This window comes from Pleurodeles waltl, chromosome 4_1, assembly GCF_031143425.1.
Source record: "Pleurodeles waltl isolate 20211129_DDA chromosome 4_1, aPleWal1.hap1.20221129, whole genome shotgun sequence".
NCBI classification, from domain to species: Eukaryota; Metazoa; Chordata; class Amphibia; order Caudata; family Salamandridae; genus Pleurodeles; species Pleurodeles waltl.
The window spans coordinates 55,771,674-55,787,329 of record NC_090442.1 but is presented as its reverse complement, the minus strand read 5'-3'; the positions used below and the strand labels follow the sequence as shown (position 1 = coordinate 55,787,329).

At 52.5% G+C, this 15,656-nt stretch overlaps 7 non-coding genes across 7 annotated transcripts; 4 read left to right on the top strand and 3 right to left on the bottom strand.

Annotated features, from left to right (window-relative positions):
- Positions 1-978: 978 nt before the first annotated feature.
- On the bottom strand, positions 979-1,050 carry TRNAW-CCA (transfer RNA tryptophan (anticodon CCA)). Its single transcript has one exon. It is a non-coding gene; the product is annotated as a tRNA-Trp (tRNA).
- A 253-nt stretch (positions 1,051-1,303) lies between these two features.
- On the bottom strand, positions 1,304-1,377 carry TRNAN-GUU (transfer RNA asparagine (anticodon GUU)). Its single transcript has one exon. It is a non-coding gene; the product is annotated as a tRNA-Asn (tRNA).
- Positions 1,378-3,062: 1,685 nt separating this feature from the next.
- On the top strand, positions 3,063-3,133 carry TRNAG-GCC (transfer RNA glycine (anticodon GCC)). The gene has a single exon. It is a non-coding gene; the product is annotated as a tRNA-Gly (tRNA).
- Positions 3,134-5,306: 2,173 nt separating this feature from the next.
- Positions 5,307-5,377, top strand: TRNAG-GCC (transfer RNA glycine (anticodon GCC)). The gene has a single exon. It is a non-coding gene; the product is annotated as a tRNA-Gly (tRNA).
- Positions 5,378-12,022: 6,645 nt separating this feature from the next.
- Positions 12,023-12,093, top strand: TRNAG-GCC (transfer RNA glycine (anticodon GCC)). The gene has a single exon. It is a non-coding gene; the product is annotated as a tRNA-Gly (tRNA).
- A 2,157-nt stretch (positions 12,094-14,250) lies between these two features.
- Positions 14,251-14,321, top strand: TRNAG-GCC (transfer RNA glycine (anticodon GCC)). The gene has a single exon. It is a non-coding gene; the product is annotated as a tRNA-Gly (tRNA).
- A 396-nt stretch (positions 14,322-14,717) lies between these two features.
- On the bottom strand, positions 14,718-14,791 carry TRNAN-GUU (transfer RNA asparagine (anticodon GUU)). Its single transcript has one exon. It is a non-coding gene; the product is annotated as a tRNA-Asn (tRNA).
- Between the last annotated feature and the right edge of the window lie 865 nt (positions 14,792-15,656).

Genomic DNA, 15,656 nt, shown 5'->3' with positions numbered 1-15,656 from the left:
GAGCTGCTGCCTTCTCTGCACTCTGGCTTGTAAGACTGCAGGCAAAGGCCCTCCCTGGCCCCTCAGCCAGATAGATACATTTACCTGCAGGGCTCAGCTTTGGTGAAAGATATTGGCGAGAGAGAGGAAAGGGGACGGCCCGTGGTGCACCCCCTATTTTGCATAGAACCACAGCCTCCTGGGAGGGCAGAGACATGAGGGTTCTCAGGGAAAGCCCTCCCAGGAGTGTTGAAGGGCAGGACGTGAAACACAGCAATCCCGGAATGGCCTGGTCTAAGATGCCTGTGCAATAGGCCTGGCCCTAGGCTTCCGGGGCTCTTCCTCGGCAGAGGCCCCAGTGGTATGAGCCCGACCAGGGCTGTGCCCGACCAGGGCTGTAGGGCGCGTTGGGAGCGCGTTAGGGACGCGAAAGAGGGCGCAGGGCGCAGAACTCTGCCCGTTTCTCCCCAGGATTTTGGGGAGGACAGGGAATCTGGCCAGGTCAGTGACTAGGCTTTCCCAGAAGGAAAGTCCAGTGACAGTGGCATGTTGTGAAACACAAGATTGCTGGTGGTCTGGAGGGTGCTTTGTGTCAGCCACTTCTCCCGGGAGCAGCCAGAGAGCAGGCTGATGTCGTGCTCTGTCAAGCACAACACTGGCCCCAAACCACTGTCCTTAGCAAAAGCAGAAACATTCATAGTTTCAGTCTCCTGCATCTGATTCCTGCCATCAGCATGTGAACGTTTGGCAGTCCAAGGCTTGCCATGCAAACTTTGTTCATAGGTGTCCCATGCGAATGCATGGGCCTCATCACTACTGTCTACGGCAGGGCTCTCTGCTCAGCCTATGTAAGTGAAGCATTGGTGGTTCAGTGGTAGAATTCTCGCCTGCCACGCTGGAGGCCCGGGTTCGATTCCCGGCCAATGCAAAGCGCCCTTCTTTTGGCTTTGCTTTAGAAGTCAGAGATATAGACTTGGTGGGGAAAAAAATGTCAAAGAGTGACCCCGACGTGATTTGAACACGCAACCTTCTGATCTGGAGTCAGACGCGCTACCGTTGCGCCACGAGGTCCCTGTGCATGCAGTTCTCAGCCCCGGATCAAGAAATGCTTCTGTGCCTTTTATTGGCCCTCAGTACGCCTGTGGTTAAAGTAGAAGGCTTGGTGTCCCGTTTCCAGTCCTATTGGTGGAAATGACTAGAGGTGAAGAGATGAGAGAAGATAGAAATGTTGAGATAGAGCGTGTCACGCAGGCAAAGCGAGAGCTCTAAGAGCAAAGCCAGACAGGTGTGTTTTAATTCAGGACTTGATGTAGGCAAAAGCATACGTCCCTGGGTGGGCTTGAACCACCAACCTTTCGGTTAACAGCCGAACGCGCTAACCGATTGCGCCACAGAGACCAACCACCGCAGTGAGTGTGTTGGGACTCAATATATGTTTTTACCTTTGTGCTCCTGCCAGCAGCTCTAAGGTCCTGGCATAAGACAGGTAGGCTTAGACTCCATTGTGACATGTCTTACTTCTCTTAGAAGAAGGTTCTGAGTTGCCAGGCAGCTTATCTTCTGCCGGGCACACTTTCCTTTGCAGGCTTTCAGGTTGTGAATCCAGCACTGCTTAGGTGTCCATGTCAGACATGAGCAGCTCATTGAGCCCCACTGTGTGTTTTTTGTGGAGATACAACTCTCAGACTAGAGGGAGCAAGCAGGAAGTGGGTGAGACTCACACAGGGTGGGTGGGGCAGTTAAAGGATGTTATCTAATAGTGTAATCGAGGAGTTGGGTTTTTTGTGCACTACACTTTAACCAGCGATTCTTTCTAAAAGGAAATCCCAGGGCAGTACCCGCAATGAGTGGCATCCCCACACCCGAGGTTGCATTGTGGTAGCTGTTCCCTGAGCCCCTAGCCCCTGTCCCCATGTCGCCCTTTCTCCTCGTGTAACTCACCTCAGGTTCGGTGGCTCTGATACTTGCTGCTTCTGCGCGATCATCCCCATGATCTGGGCCTTTGTACGAAATGTCATGTAAGATGACTTTATTCAGCACAGCGTTTGTCATTTGCTTGGTTGTCCTGTCACTGTTGGATGTTTTCTTGCGCAGACTACTGTCTAATGGTGGGAAGGCCACGAGACACGTGACTTTTCTCTTTCCTTGTTAGCATAGTTTCCTGCCACTGTCTTGTTGTGCTGCCTGCCTGTGAGACACGTGTCTTGCCCATCTCAGCTCCACTGTGGCATGTTAGATATGTCTTTGAGCAGAGTCCCGGTCCCAGAGCTGCTGCCTTCTCTGCACTCTGGCTTGTAAGACTGCAGGCAAAGGCCCTCCCTGGCCCCTCAGCCAGATAGATACATTTACCTGCAGGGCTCAGCTTTGGTGAAAGATATTGGCGAGAGAGAGGAAAGGGGACGGCCCGTGGTGCACCCCCGTTTTTGCATAGAACCACAGCCTCCTGGGAGGGCAGAGACATGAGGGTTCTCAGGGAAAGCCCTCCCAGGAGTGTTGAAGGGCAGGACGTGAAACACAGGAATCCCGGAATGGCCTGGTCTAAGATGCCTGTGCAATAGGCCTGGCCCTAGGCTTCCGGGGCTCTTCCTCGGCAGAGGCCCCAGTGGTATGAGCCCGACCAGGGCTGTAGGGCGCGTTGGGAGCGCGTTAGGGACGCGAAAGAGGGCGCAGGGCGCAGAACTCTGCCCGTTTCTCCCCAGGATTTTGGGGAGGACAGGGAATCTGGCCAGGTCAGTGACTAGGCTTTCCCAGAAGGAAAGTCCAGTGACAGTGGCATGTTGTGAAACAAGATTGCTGGTGGTCTGGAGGGTGCTTTCTGTCAGCCACTTCTCCCGGGAGCAGCCAGAGAGCAGGCTGATGTCGTGCTCTGTCAAGCACAACACTGGCCCCAAACCACTGTCCTTAGCAAAAGCAGAAACATTCATAGTTTCAGTCTCCTGCATCTGATTCCTGCCATCAGCATGTGAACGTTTGGCAGTCCAAGGCTTGCCATGCAAACTTTGTTCATAGGTGTCCCATGCGAATGCATGGGCCTCATCACTACTGTCTACGGCAGGGCTCTCTGCTCAGCCTATGTAAGTGAAGCATTGGTGGTTCAGTGGTAGAATTCTCGCCTGCCACGCGGGAGGCCCGGGTTCGATTCCCGGCCAATGCAAAGCGCCCTTCTTTTGGCTTTGCTTTAGAAGTCAGAGATATAGACTTGGTGGGGAAAAAAATGTCAAAGAGTGACCCTGACGTGATTTGAACACGCAACCTTCTGATCTGGAGTCAGACGCGCTACCGTTGCGCCACGAGGTCCCTGTGCATGCAGTTCTCAGCCCCGGATCAAGAAATGCTTCTGTGCCTTTTATTGGCCCTCAGTACGCCTGTGGTTAAAGTAGAAGGCTTGGTGTCCCGTTTCCAGTCCTATTGGTGGAAATGACTAGAGGTGAAGAGATGAGAGAAGATAGAAATGTTGAGATAGAGCATGTCACGCAGGCAAAGCGAGAGCTCTAAGAGCAAAGCCAGACAGCTGTGTTTTAATTCAGGACTTGATGTAGGCAAAAGCATACGTTCTTGGGTGGGCTTGAACCACCAACCTTTCGGTTAACAGCCGAACGCGCTAACCGATTGCGCCATAGAGACCAACCACCGCAGTGAGTGTGTTGGGACTCAATATATGTTTTTACCTTTGTGCTCCTGCCTGCAGCTCTAAGGTCCTGGCATAAGACAGGTAGGCTTAGACTCCATTGTGACATGTCTTACTTCTCTTAGAAGAAGGTTCTGAGTTGCCAGGCAGCTTATCTTCTGCCGGGCACACTTTCCTTTGCAGGCTTTCAGGTTGTGAATCCAGCACTGCTTAGGTGTCCATGTCAGACATGAGCAGCTCATTGAGCCCCACTGTGTGTTTTTTGTGGAGATACAACTCTCAGACTAGAGGGAGCAGGCGGGAAGTGGGTGAGACTCACACAGGGTGGGTGGGGCAGTTAAAGGATGTTATCTAATAGTGTAATCGAGGAGTTGGGTTTTTTGTGCACTACACTTTAACCAGCGATTCTTTCTAAAAGGAAATCCCAGGGCAGTACCCGCAATGAGTGGCATCCCCACACCCGAGGTTGCATTGTGGTAGCTGTTCCCTGAGCCCCTAGCCCCTGTCCCCATGTCGCCCTTTCTCCTCGTGTAACTCACCTCAGGTTCGGTGGCTCTGATACTTGCTGCTTCTGCGCGATCATCCCCATGATCTGGGCCTTTGTACGAAATGTCATGTAAGATGACTTTATTCAGCACAGCGTTTGTCATTTGCTTGGTTGTCCTGTCACTGTTGGATGTTTTCTTGCGCAGACTACTGTCTAATGGTGGGAAGGCCACGAGACACGTGACTTTTCTCTTTCCTTGTTAGCATAGTTTCCTGCCACTGTCTTGTTGTGCTGCCTGCCTGTGAGACACGTGTCTTGCCCATCTCAGCTCCACTGTGGCATGTTAGATATGTCTTTGAGCAGAGTCCCGATCCCAGAGCTGCTGCCTTCTCTGCACTCTGGCTTGTAAGACTGCAGGCAAAGGCCCTCCCTGGCCCCTCAGCCAGATAGATACATTTACCTGCAGGGCTCAGCTTTGGTGAAAGATATTGGCGAGAGAGAGGAAAGGGGACGGCCCGTGGTGCACCCCCTATTTTGCATAGAACCACAGCCTCCTGGGAGGGCAGAGACATGAGGGTTCTCAGGGAAAGCCCTCCCAGGAGTGTTGAAGGGCAGGACGTGAAACACAGCAATCCCGGAATGGCCTGGTCTAAGATGCCTGTGCAATAGGCCTGGCCCTAGGCTTCCGGGGCTCTTCCTCTGCAGAGGCCCCAGTGGTATGAGCCCGACCAGGGCTGTGCCCGACCAGGGCTGTAGGGCGCGTTGGGAGCGCGTTAGGGACGCGAAAGAGGGCGCATGGCGCAGAACTCTGCCCGTTTCACCCCAGGATTTTGGGGAGGACAGGGAATCTGGCCAGGTCAGTGACTAGGCTTTCCCAGAAGGAAAGTCCAGTGACAGTGGCATGTTGTGAAACACAAGATTGCTGGTGGTCTGGAGGGTGCTTTCTGTCAGCCACTTCTCCCGGGAGCAGCCAGAGAGCAGGCTGATGTCGTGCTCTGTCAAGCACAACACTGGCCCCAAACCACTGTCCTTAGCAAAAGCAGAAACATTCATAGTTTCAGTCTCCTGCATCTGATTCCTGCCATCAGCATGTGAACGTTTGGCAGTCCAAGGCTTGCCATGCAAACTTTGTTCATAGGTGTCCCATGCGAATGCATGGGCCTCATCACTACTGTCTACGGCAGGGCTCTCTGCTCAGCCTATGTAAGTGAAGCATTGGTGGTTCAGTGGTAGAATTCTCGCCTGCCACGCGGGAGGCCCGGGTTCGATTCCCGGCCAATGCAAAGCGCCCTTCTTTTGGCTTTGCTTTAGAAGTCAGAGATATAGACTTGGTGGGGGAAAAAAATGTCAAAGAGTGACCCCGACGTGATTTGAACACACAACCTTCTGATCTGGAGTCAGACGCGCTACCGATGCGCCACGAGGTCCCTGTGCATGTAGTTCTCAGCCCCGGATCAAGAAATGCTTCTGTGCCTTTTATTGGCCCTCAGTACGCCTGTGGTTAAAGTAGAAGGCTTGGTGTCCCGTTTCCAGTCCTATTGGTGGAAATGACTAGAGGTGAAGAGATGAGAGAATATAGAAATGTTGAGATAGAGCATGTCACGCAGGCAAAGCGAGAGCTCTAAGAGCAAAGCCAGACAGCTGTGTTTTAATTCAGGACTTGATGTAGGCAAAAGCATACGTCCCTGGGTGGACTTGAACCACCAACCTTTCGGTTAACAGCCGAACGCGCTAACTGATTGCGCCACAGAGACCAACCACTGCAGTGAGCGTGTTGGAATTCAATATATGTTTTTACCTTTGTGCTCCTGCCTGCGGCACTAAGGTCCTGGCATAAGACAGGTAGGCTTAGACTCCATTGTGACATGTCTTACTTCTCTTAGAAGAAGGTTCTGAGTTGCCAGGCAGCTTATCTTCTGCCGGGCACACTTTCCTTTGCAGGCTTTCAGGTTGTGAATCCAGCACTGCTTAGGTGTCCATGTCAGACATGAGCAGCTCATTGAGCCCCACTGTGTGTTTTTTGTGGAGATACAACTCTCAGACTAGAGGGAGCAGGCGGGAAGTGGGTGAGACTCACACAGGGTGGGTGGGGCAGTTAAAGGATGTTATCTAATAGTGTAATCGAGGAGTTGGGTTTTTTGTGCACTGCACTTTAACCAGCGATTCTTTCTAAAAGGAAATCCCAGGGCAGTACCCGCAATGAGTGGCATCCCCACACCCGAGGTTGCATTGTGGTAGCTGTTCCCTGAGCCCCTAGCCCCTGTCCCCATGTCGCCCTTTCTCCTCGTGTAACTCACCTCAGGTTCGGTGGCTCTGATACTTGCTGCTTCTGCGCGATCATCCCCATGATCTGGGCCTTTGTACGAAATGTCATGTAAGATGACTTTATTCAGCACAGCGTTTGTCATTTGCTTGGTTGTCCTGTCACTGTTGGATGTTTTCTTGCGCAGACTACTGTCTAATGGTGGGAAGGCCACGAGACACGTGACTTTTCTCTTTCCTTGTTAGCATAGTTTCCTGCCACTGTCTTGTTGTGCTGCCTGCCTGTGAGACACGTGTCTTGCCCATCTCAGCTCCACTGTGGCATGTTAGATATGTCTTTGAGCAGAGTCCCGGTCCCAGAGCTGCTGCCTTCTCTGCACTCTGGCTTGTAAGACTGCAGGCAAAGGCCCTCCCTGGCCCCTCAGCCAGATAGATACATTTACCTGCAGGGCTCAGCTTTGGTGAAAGATATTGGCGAGAGAGAGGAAAGGGGACGGCCCGTGGTGCACCCCCTATTTTGCATAGAACCACAGCCTCCTGGGAGGGCAGAGACATGAGGGTTCTCAGGGAAAGCCCTCCCAGGAGTGTTGAAGGGCAGGACGTGAAACACAGCAATCCCGGAATGGCCTGGTCTAAGATGCCTGTGCAATAGGCCTGGCCCTAGGCTTCCGGGGCTCTTCCTCGGCAGAGGCCCCAGTGGTATGAGCCCGACCAGGGCTGTAGGGCGCGTTGGGAGCGCGTTAGGGACGCGAAAGAGGGCGCAGGGCGCAGAACTCTGCCCGTTTCTCCCCAGGATTTTGGGGAGGACAGGGAATCTGGCCAGGTCAGTGACTAGGCTTTCCCAGAAGGAAAGTCCAGTGACAGTGGCATGTTGTGAAACACAAGATTGCTGGTGGTCTGGAGGGTGCTTTCTGTCAGCCACTTCTCCCGGGAGCAGCCAGAGAGCAGGCTGATGTCGTGCTCTGTCAAGCACAACACTGGCCCCAAACCACTGTCCTTAGCAAAAGCAGAAACATTAATAGTTTCAGTCTCCTGCATCTGATTCCTGCCATCAGCATGTGAACGTTTGGCAGTCCAAGGCTTGCCATGCAAACTTTGTTCATAGGTGTCCCATGCGAATGCATGGGCCTCATCACTACTGTCTACGGCAGGGCTCTCTGCTCAGCCTATGTAAGTGAAGCATTGGTGGTTCAGTGGTAGAATTCTCGCCTGCCACGCGGGAGGCCCGGGTTCGATTCCTGGCCAATGCAAAGCGCCCTTCTTTTGGCTTTGCTTTAGAAGTCAGAGATATAGACTTGGTGGGGAAAAAAATGTCAAAGAGTGACCCCGACGTGATTTGAACACGCAACCTTCTGATCTGGAGTCAGACGCGCTACCGTTGCTCCACGAGGTCCCTGTGCATGCAGTTCTCAGCCCCGGATCAAGAAATGCTTCTGTGCCTTTTATTGGCCCTCAGTACGCCTGTGGTTAAAGTAGAAGGCTTGGTGTCCCGTTTCCAGTCCTATTGGTGGAAATGACTAGAGGTGAAGAGATGAGAGAAGATAGAAATGTTGAGATAGAGCATGTCACGCAGGCAAAGCGAGAGCTCTAAGAGCAAAGCCAGACAGCTGTGTTTTAATTCAGGACTTGATGTAGGCAAAAGCATACGTCCCTGGGTGGACTTGAACCACCAACCTTTCGGTTAACAGCCGAACGCGCTAACAGATTGCGCCACAGAGACCAACCACCGCAGTGAGCGTGTTGGGACTCAATATATGTTTTTACCTTTGTGCTCCTGCCTGCAGCTCTAAGGTCCTGGCATAAGACAGGTAGGCTTAGACTCCATTGTGACATGTCTTACTTCTCTTAGAAGAAGGTTCTGAGTTGCCAGGCAGCTTATCTTCTGCCGGGCACACTTTCCTTTGCAGGCTTTCAGGTTGTGAATCCAGCACTGCTTAGGTGTCCATGTCAGACATGAGCAGCTCATTGAGCCCCACTGTGTGTTTTTTGTGGAGATACAACTCTCAGACTAGAGGGAGCAGGCGGGAAGTGGGTGAGACTCACACAGGGTGGGTGGGGCAGTTAAAGGATGTTATCTAATAGTGTAATCGAGGAGTTGGGTTTTTTGTGCACTACACTTTAACCAGCGATTCTTTCTAAAAGGAAATCCCAGGGCAGTACCCGCAATGAGTGGCATCCCCACACCCGAGGTTGCATTGTGGTAGCTGTTCCCTGAGCCCCTAGCCCCTGTCCCCATGTCGCCCTTTCTCCTCGTGTAACTCACCTCAGGTTCGGTGGCTCTGATACTTGCTGCTTCTGCGCGATCATCCCCATGATCTGGGCCTTTGTACGAAATGTCATGTAAGATGACTTTATTCAGCACAGCGTTTGTCATTTGATTGGTTGTCCTGTCACTGTTGGATGTTTTCTTGCGCAGACTACTGTCTAATGGTGGGAAGGCCACGAGACACCTGACTTTTCTCTTTCCTTGTTAGCATAGTTTCCTGCCACTGTCTTGTTGTGCTGCCTGCCTGTGAGACACGTGTCTTGCCCATCTCAGCTCCACTGTGGCATGTTAGATATGTCTTTGAGCAGAGTCCCGATCCCAGAGCTGCTGCCTTCTCTGCACTCTGGCTTGTAAGACTGCAGGCAAAGGCCCTCCCTGGCCCCTCAGCCAGATAGATACATTTACCTGCAGGGCTCAGCTTTGGTGAAAGATATTGGCGAGAGAGAGGAAAGGGGACGGCCCGTGGTGCACCCCCTATTTTGCATAGAACCACAGCCTCCTGGGAGGGCAGAGACATGAGGGTTCTCAGGGAAAGCCCTCCCAGGAGTGTTGAAGGGCAGGACGTGAAACACAGCAATCCCGGAATGGCCTGGTCTAAGATGCCTGTGCAATAGGCCTGGCCCTAGGCTTCCGGGGCTCTTCCTCGGCAGAGGCCCCAGTGGTATGAGCCCGACCAGGGCTGTGCCCGACCAGGGCTGTAGGGCGCGTTGGGAGCGCGTTAGGGACGCGAAAGAGGGCGCAGGGCGCAGAACTCTGCCCGTTTCTCCCCAGGATTTTGGGGAGGACAGGGAATCTGGCCAGGTCAGTGACTAGGCTTTCCCAGAAGGAAAGTCAGTGACAGTGGCATGTTGTGAAACACAAGATTGCTGGTGGTCTGGAGGGTGCTTTCTGTCAGCCACTTCTCCCGGGAGCAGCCAGAGAGCAGGCTGATGTCGTGCTCTGTCAAGCACAACACTGGCCCCAAACCACTGTCCTTAGCAAAAGCAGAAACATTCATAGTTTCAGTCTCCTGCATCTGATTCCTGCCATCAGCATGTGAACGTTTGGCAGTCCAAGGCTTGCCATGCAAACTTTGTTCATAGGTGTCCCATGCGAATGCATGGGCCTCATCACTACTGTCTACAGCAGGGCTCTCTGCTCAGTCTATGTAAGTGAAGCATTGGTGGTTCAGTGGTAGAATTCTCGCCTGCCACGCGGGAGGCACGGGTTCGATTCCCGGCCAATGCAAAGCGCCCTTCTTTTGGCTTTGCTTTAGAAGTCAGAGATATAGACTTGGTGGGGAAAAAAATGTCAAAGAGTGACCCCGACGTGATTTGAACACGCAACCTTCTGATCTGGAGTCAGACGCGCTACCGTTGCGCCAGGAGGTCCCTGTGCATGCAGTTCTCAGCCCCGGATCAAGAAATGCTTCTGTGCCTTTTATTGGCCCTCAGTACGCCTGTGGTTAAAGTAGAAGGCTTGGTGGCCGGTTTCCAGTCCTATTGGTGGAAATGACTAGAGGTGAAGAGATGAGAGAAGATAGAAATGTTGAGATAGAGCATGTCACTCAGGCAAAGCGAGAGCTCTAAGAGCAAAGCCAGACAGCTGTGTTTTAATTCAGGACTTGATGTAGGCAAAAGCATACGTCCCTGGGTGGACTTGAACCACCAACCTTTCGGTTAACAGCCTAACACGCTAACCGATTGCGCCACAGAGACCAACCACTGCAGTGAGCGTGTTGGAATTCAATATATGTTTTTACCTTTGTGCTCCTGCCTGCGGCACTAAGGTCCTGGCATAAGACAGGTAGGCTTAGACTCCATTGTGACATGTCTTACTTCTCTTAGAAGAAGGTTCTGAGTTGCCAGGCAGCTTATCTTCTGCCGGGCACACTTTCCTTTGCAGGCTTTCAGGTTGTGAATCCAGCACTGCTTAGGTGTCCATGTCAGACATGAGCAGCTCATTGAGCCCCACTGTGTGTTTTTTGTGGAGATACAACTCTCAGACTAGAGGGAGCAGGCGGGAAGTGGGTGAGACTCACACAGGGTGGGTGGGGCAGTTAAAGGATGTTATCTAATAGTGTAATCGAGGAGTTGGGTTTTTTGTGCACTACACTTTAACCAGCGATTCTTTCTAAAAGGAAATCCCAGGGCAGTACCCGCAATGAGTGGCATCCCCACACCCGAGGTTGCATTGTGGTAGCTGTTCCCTGAGCCCCTAGCCCCTGTCCCCATGTCGCCCTTTCTCCTCGTGTAACTCACCTCAGGTTCGGTGGCTCTGATACTTGCTGCTTCTGCGCGATCATCCCCATGATCTGGGCCTTTGTACGAAATGTCATGTAAGATGACTTTATTCAGCACAGCGTTTGTCATTTGCTTGGTTGTCCTGTCACTGTTGGATGTTTTCTTGCGCAGACTACTGTCTAATGGTGGGAAGGCCACGAGACACCTGACTTTTCTCTTTCCTTGTTAGCATAGTTTCCTGCCACTGTCTTGTTGTGCTGCCTGCCTGTGAGACACGTGTCTTGCCCATCTCAGCTCCACTGTGGCATGTTAGATATGTCTTTGAGCAGAGTCCCGATCCCAGAGCTGCTGCCTTCTCTGCACTCTGGCTTGTAAGACTGCAGGCAAAGGCCCTCCCTGGCCCCTCAGCCAGATAGATACATTTACCTGCAGGGCTCAGCTTTGGTGAAAGATATTGGCGAGAGAGAGGAAAGGGGACGGCCCGTGGTGCACCCCCTATTTTGCATAGAACCACAGCCTCCTGGGAGGGCAGAGACATGAGGGTTCTCAGGGAAAGCCCTCCCAGGAGTGTTGAAGGGCAGGACGTGAAACACAGCAATCCCGGAATGGCCTGGTCTAAGATGCCTGTGCAATAGGCCTGGCCCTAGGCTTCCGGGGCTCTTCCTCTGCAGAGGCCCCAGTGGTATGAGCCCGACCAGGGCTGTGCCCGACCAGGGCTGTAGGGCGCGTTGGGAGCGCGTTAGGGACGCGAAAGAGGGCGCATGGCGCAGAACTCTGCCCGTTTCACCCCAGGATTTTGGGGAGGACAGGGAATCTGGCCAGGTCAGTGACTAGGCTTTCCCAGAAGGAAAGTCCAGTGACAGTGGCATGTTGTGAAACACAAGATTGCTGGTGGTCTGGAGGGTGCTTTCTGTCAGCCACTTCTCCCGGGAGCAGCCAGAGAGCAGGCTGATGTCGTGCTCTGTCAAGCACAACACTGGCCCCAAACCACTGTCCTTAGCAAAAGCAGAAACATTCATAGTTTCAGTCTCCTGCATCTGATTCCTGCCATCAGCATGTGAACGTTTGGCAGTCCAAGGCTTGCCATGCAAACTTTGTTCATAGGTGTCCCATGCGAATGCATGGGCCTCATCACTACTGTCTACGGCAGGGCTCTCTGCTCAGCCTATGTAAGTGAAGCATTGGTGGTTCAGTGGTAGAATTCTCGCCTGCCACGCGGGAGGCCCGGGTTCGATTCCCGGCCAATGCAAAGCGCCCTTCTTTTGGCTTTGCTTTAGAAGTCAGAGATATAGACTTGTTGGGGAAAAAAATGTCAAAGAGTGACCCCGACGTGATTTGAACACGCAACCTTCTGATCTGGAGTCAGACGCGCTACCGTTGCTCCACGAGGTCCCTGTGCATGCAGTTCTCAGCCCCGGATCAAGAAATGCTTCTGTGCCTTTTATTGGGCCTCAGTACGCCTGTGGTTAAAGTAGAAGGCTTGGTGTCCCGTTTCCAGTCCTATTGGTGGAAATGACTAGAGGTGAAGAGATGAGAGAAGATAGAAATGTTGAGATAGAGCATGTCACGCAGGCAAAGCGAGAGCTCTAAGAGCAAAGCCAGACAGCTGTGTTTTAATTCAGGACTTGATGTAGGCAAAAGCATACGTCCCTGGGTGGGCTTGAACCACCAACTTTTCGGTTAACAGCCGAATGCGCTAACCGATTGCGCCACAGAGACCAACCACCGCAGTGACTGTGTTGGGACTCAATATATGTTTTTACCTTTGTGCTCCTGCCTGCAGCTCTAAGGTCCTGGCATAAGACAGGTAGGCTTAGACTCCATTGTGACATGTCTTACTTCTCTTAGAAGAAGGTTCTGAGTTGCCAGGCAGCTTATCTTCTGCCGGGCACACTTTCCTTTGCAGGCTTTCAGGTTGTGAATCCAGCACTGCTTAGGTGTCCATGTCAGACATGAGCAGCTCATTGAGCCCCACTGTGTGTTTTTTGTGGAGATACAACTCTCAGACTAGAGGGAGCAGGCAGGAAGTGGGTGAGACTCACACAGGGTGGGTGGGGCAGTTAAAGGATGTTATCTAATAGTGTAATCGAGGAGTTGGGTTTTTTGTGCACTACACTTTAACCAGCGATTCTTTCTAAAAGGAAATCCCAGGGCAGTACCCGCAATGAGTGGCATCCCCACACCCGAGGTTGCATTGTGGTAGCTGTTCCCTGAGCCCCTAGCCCCTGTCCCCATGTCGCCCTTTCTCCTCGTGTAACTCACCTCAGGTTCGGTGGCTCTGATACTTGCTGCTTCTGCGCGATCATCCCCATGATCTGGGCCTTTGTACGAAATGTCATGTAAGATGACTTTATTCAGCACAGCGTTTGTCATTTGCTTGGTTGTCCTGTCACTGTTGGATGTTTTCTTGCGCAGACTACTGTCTAATGGTGGGAAGGCCACGAGACACGTGACTTTTCTCTTTCCTTGTTAGCATAGTTTCCTGCCACTGTCTTGTTGTGCTGCCTGCCTGTGAGACACGTGTCTTGCCCATCTCAGCTCCACTGTGGCATGTTAGATATGTCTTTGAGCAGAGTCCCGGTCCCAGAGCTGCTGCCTTCTCTGCACTCTGGCTTGTAAGACTGCAGGCAAAGGCCCTCCCTGGCCCCTCTGCCAGATAGATACATTTACCTGCAGGGCTCAGCTTTGGTGAAAGATATTGGCGAGAGAGAGGAAAGGGGACGGCCCGTGGTGCACCCCCTATTTTGCATAGAACCACAGCCTCCTGGGAGGGCAGAGACATGAGGGTTCTCAGGGAAAGCCCTCCCAGGAGTGTTGAAGGGCAGGACGTGAAACACAGCAATCCCGGAATGGCCTGGTCTAAGATGCCTGTGCAATAGGCCTGGCCCTAGGCTTCCGGGGCTCTTCCTCGGCAGAGGCCCCAGTGGTATGAGCCCGACCAGGGCTGTAGGGCGCGTTGGGAGCGCGTTAGGGACGCGAAAGAGGGCGCAGGGCGCAGAACTCTGCCCGTTTCTCCCCAGGATTTTGGGGAGGACAGGGAATCTGGCCAGGTCAGTGACTAGGCTTTCCCAGAAGGAAAGTCCAGTGACAGTGGCATGTTGTGAAACACAAGATTGCTGGTGGTCTGGAGGGTGCTTTCTGTCAGCCACTTCTCCCGGGAGCAGCCAGAGAGCAGGCTGATGTCGTGCTCTGTCAAGCACAACACTGGCCCCAAACCACTGTCCTTAGCAAAAGCAGAAACATTCATAGTTTCAGTCTCCTGCATCTGATTCCTGCCATCAGCATGTGAACGTTTGGCAGTCCAAGGCTTGCCATGCAAACTTTGTTCATAGGTGTCCCATGCGAATGCATGGGCCTCATCACTACTGTCTACGGCAGGGCTCTCTGCTCAGCCTATGTAAGTGAAGCATTGGTGGTTCAGTGGTAGAATTCTCGCCTGCCACGCGGGAGGCCCGGGTTCGATTCCCGGCCAATGCAAAGCGCCCTTCTTTTGGCTTTGCTTTAGAAGTCAGAGATATAGACTTGGTGGGGAAAAAAATGTCAAAGAGTGATCCCGACGTGATTTGAACACGCAACCTTCTGATCTGGAGTCAGACGCGCTACCATTGCGCCACGAGGTCCCTGTGCATGCAGTTCTCAGCCCCGGATCAAGAAATGCTTCTGTGCCTTTTATTGGCCCTCAGTACGCCTGTGGTTAAAGTAGAAGGCTTGGTGTCCCGTTTCCAGTCCTATTGGTGGAAATGACTAGAGGTGAAGAGATGAGAGAAGATAGAAATGTTGAGATAGAGCATGTTACGCAGGCAAAGCGAGAGCTCTAAGAGCAAAGCCAGACAGCTGTGTTTTAATTCAGGACTTGATGTAGGCAAAAGCATATGTCCCTGGGTGGGCTTGAACCACCAACCTTTCGGTTAACAGCCGAACGCGCTAACCGATTGCGCCACAGAGACCAACCACTGCAGTGAGCGTGTTGGGACTCAATATATGTTTTTACCTTTGTGCTCCTGCCTGCAGCTCTAAGGTCCTGGCATAAGACAGGTAGGCTTAGACTCCATTGTGACATGTCTTACTTCTCTTAGAAGAAGGTTCTGAGTTGCCAGGCAGCTTATCTTCTGCCGGGCACACTTTCCTTTGCAGGCTTTCAGGTTGTGAATCCAGCACTGCTTAGGTGTCCATGTCAGACATGAGCAGCTCATTGAACCCCACTGTGTGTTTTTTGTGGAGATACAACTCTCAGACTAGAGGGAGCAGGCGGGAAGTGGGTGAGACTCACACAGGGTGGGTGGGGCAGTTAAAGGATGTTATCTAATAGTGTAATCGAGGAGTTGGGTTTTTTGTGCACTACACTTTAACCAGCGATTCTTTCTAAAAGGAAATCCCAGGGCAGTACCCGCAATGAGTGGCATCCCCACACCCGAGGTTGCATTGTGGTAGCTGTTCCCTGAGCCCCTAGCCCCTGTCCCCATGTCGCCCTTTCTCCTCGTGTAACTCACCTCAGGTTCGGTGGCTCGGATACTTGCTGCTTCTGCGCGATCATCCCCATGATCTGGGCCTTTGTACGAAATGTCATGTAAGATGACTTTATTCAGCACAGCGTTTGTCATTTGCTTGGTTGTCCTGTCACTGTTGGATGTTTTCTTGCGCAGACTACTGTCTAATGGTGGGAAGGCCACGAGACACGTGACTTTTCTCTTTCCTTGTTAGCATAGTTTCCTGCCACTGTCTTGTTGTGCTGCCTGCCTGTGAGACACGTGTCTTGCCCATCTCAGCTCCACTGTGGCATGTTAGATATGTCTTTGAGCAGAGTCCCGGTCC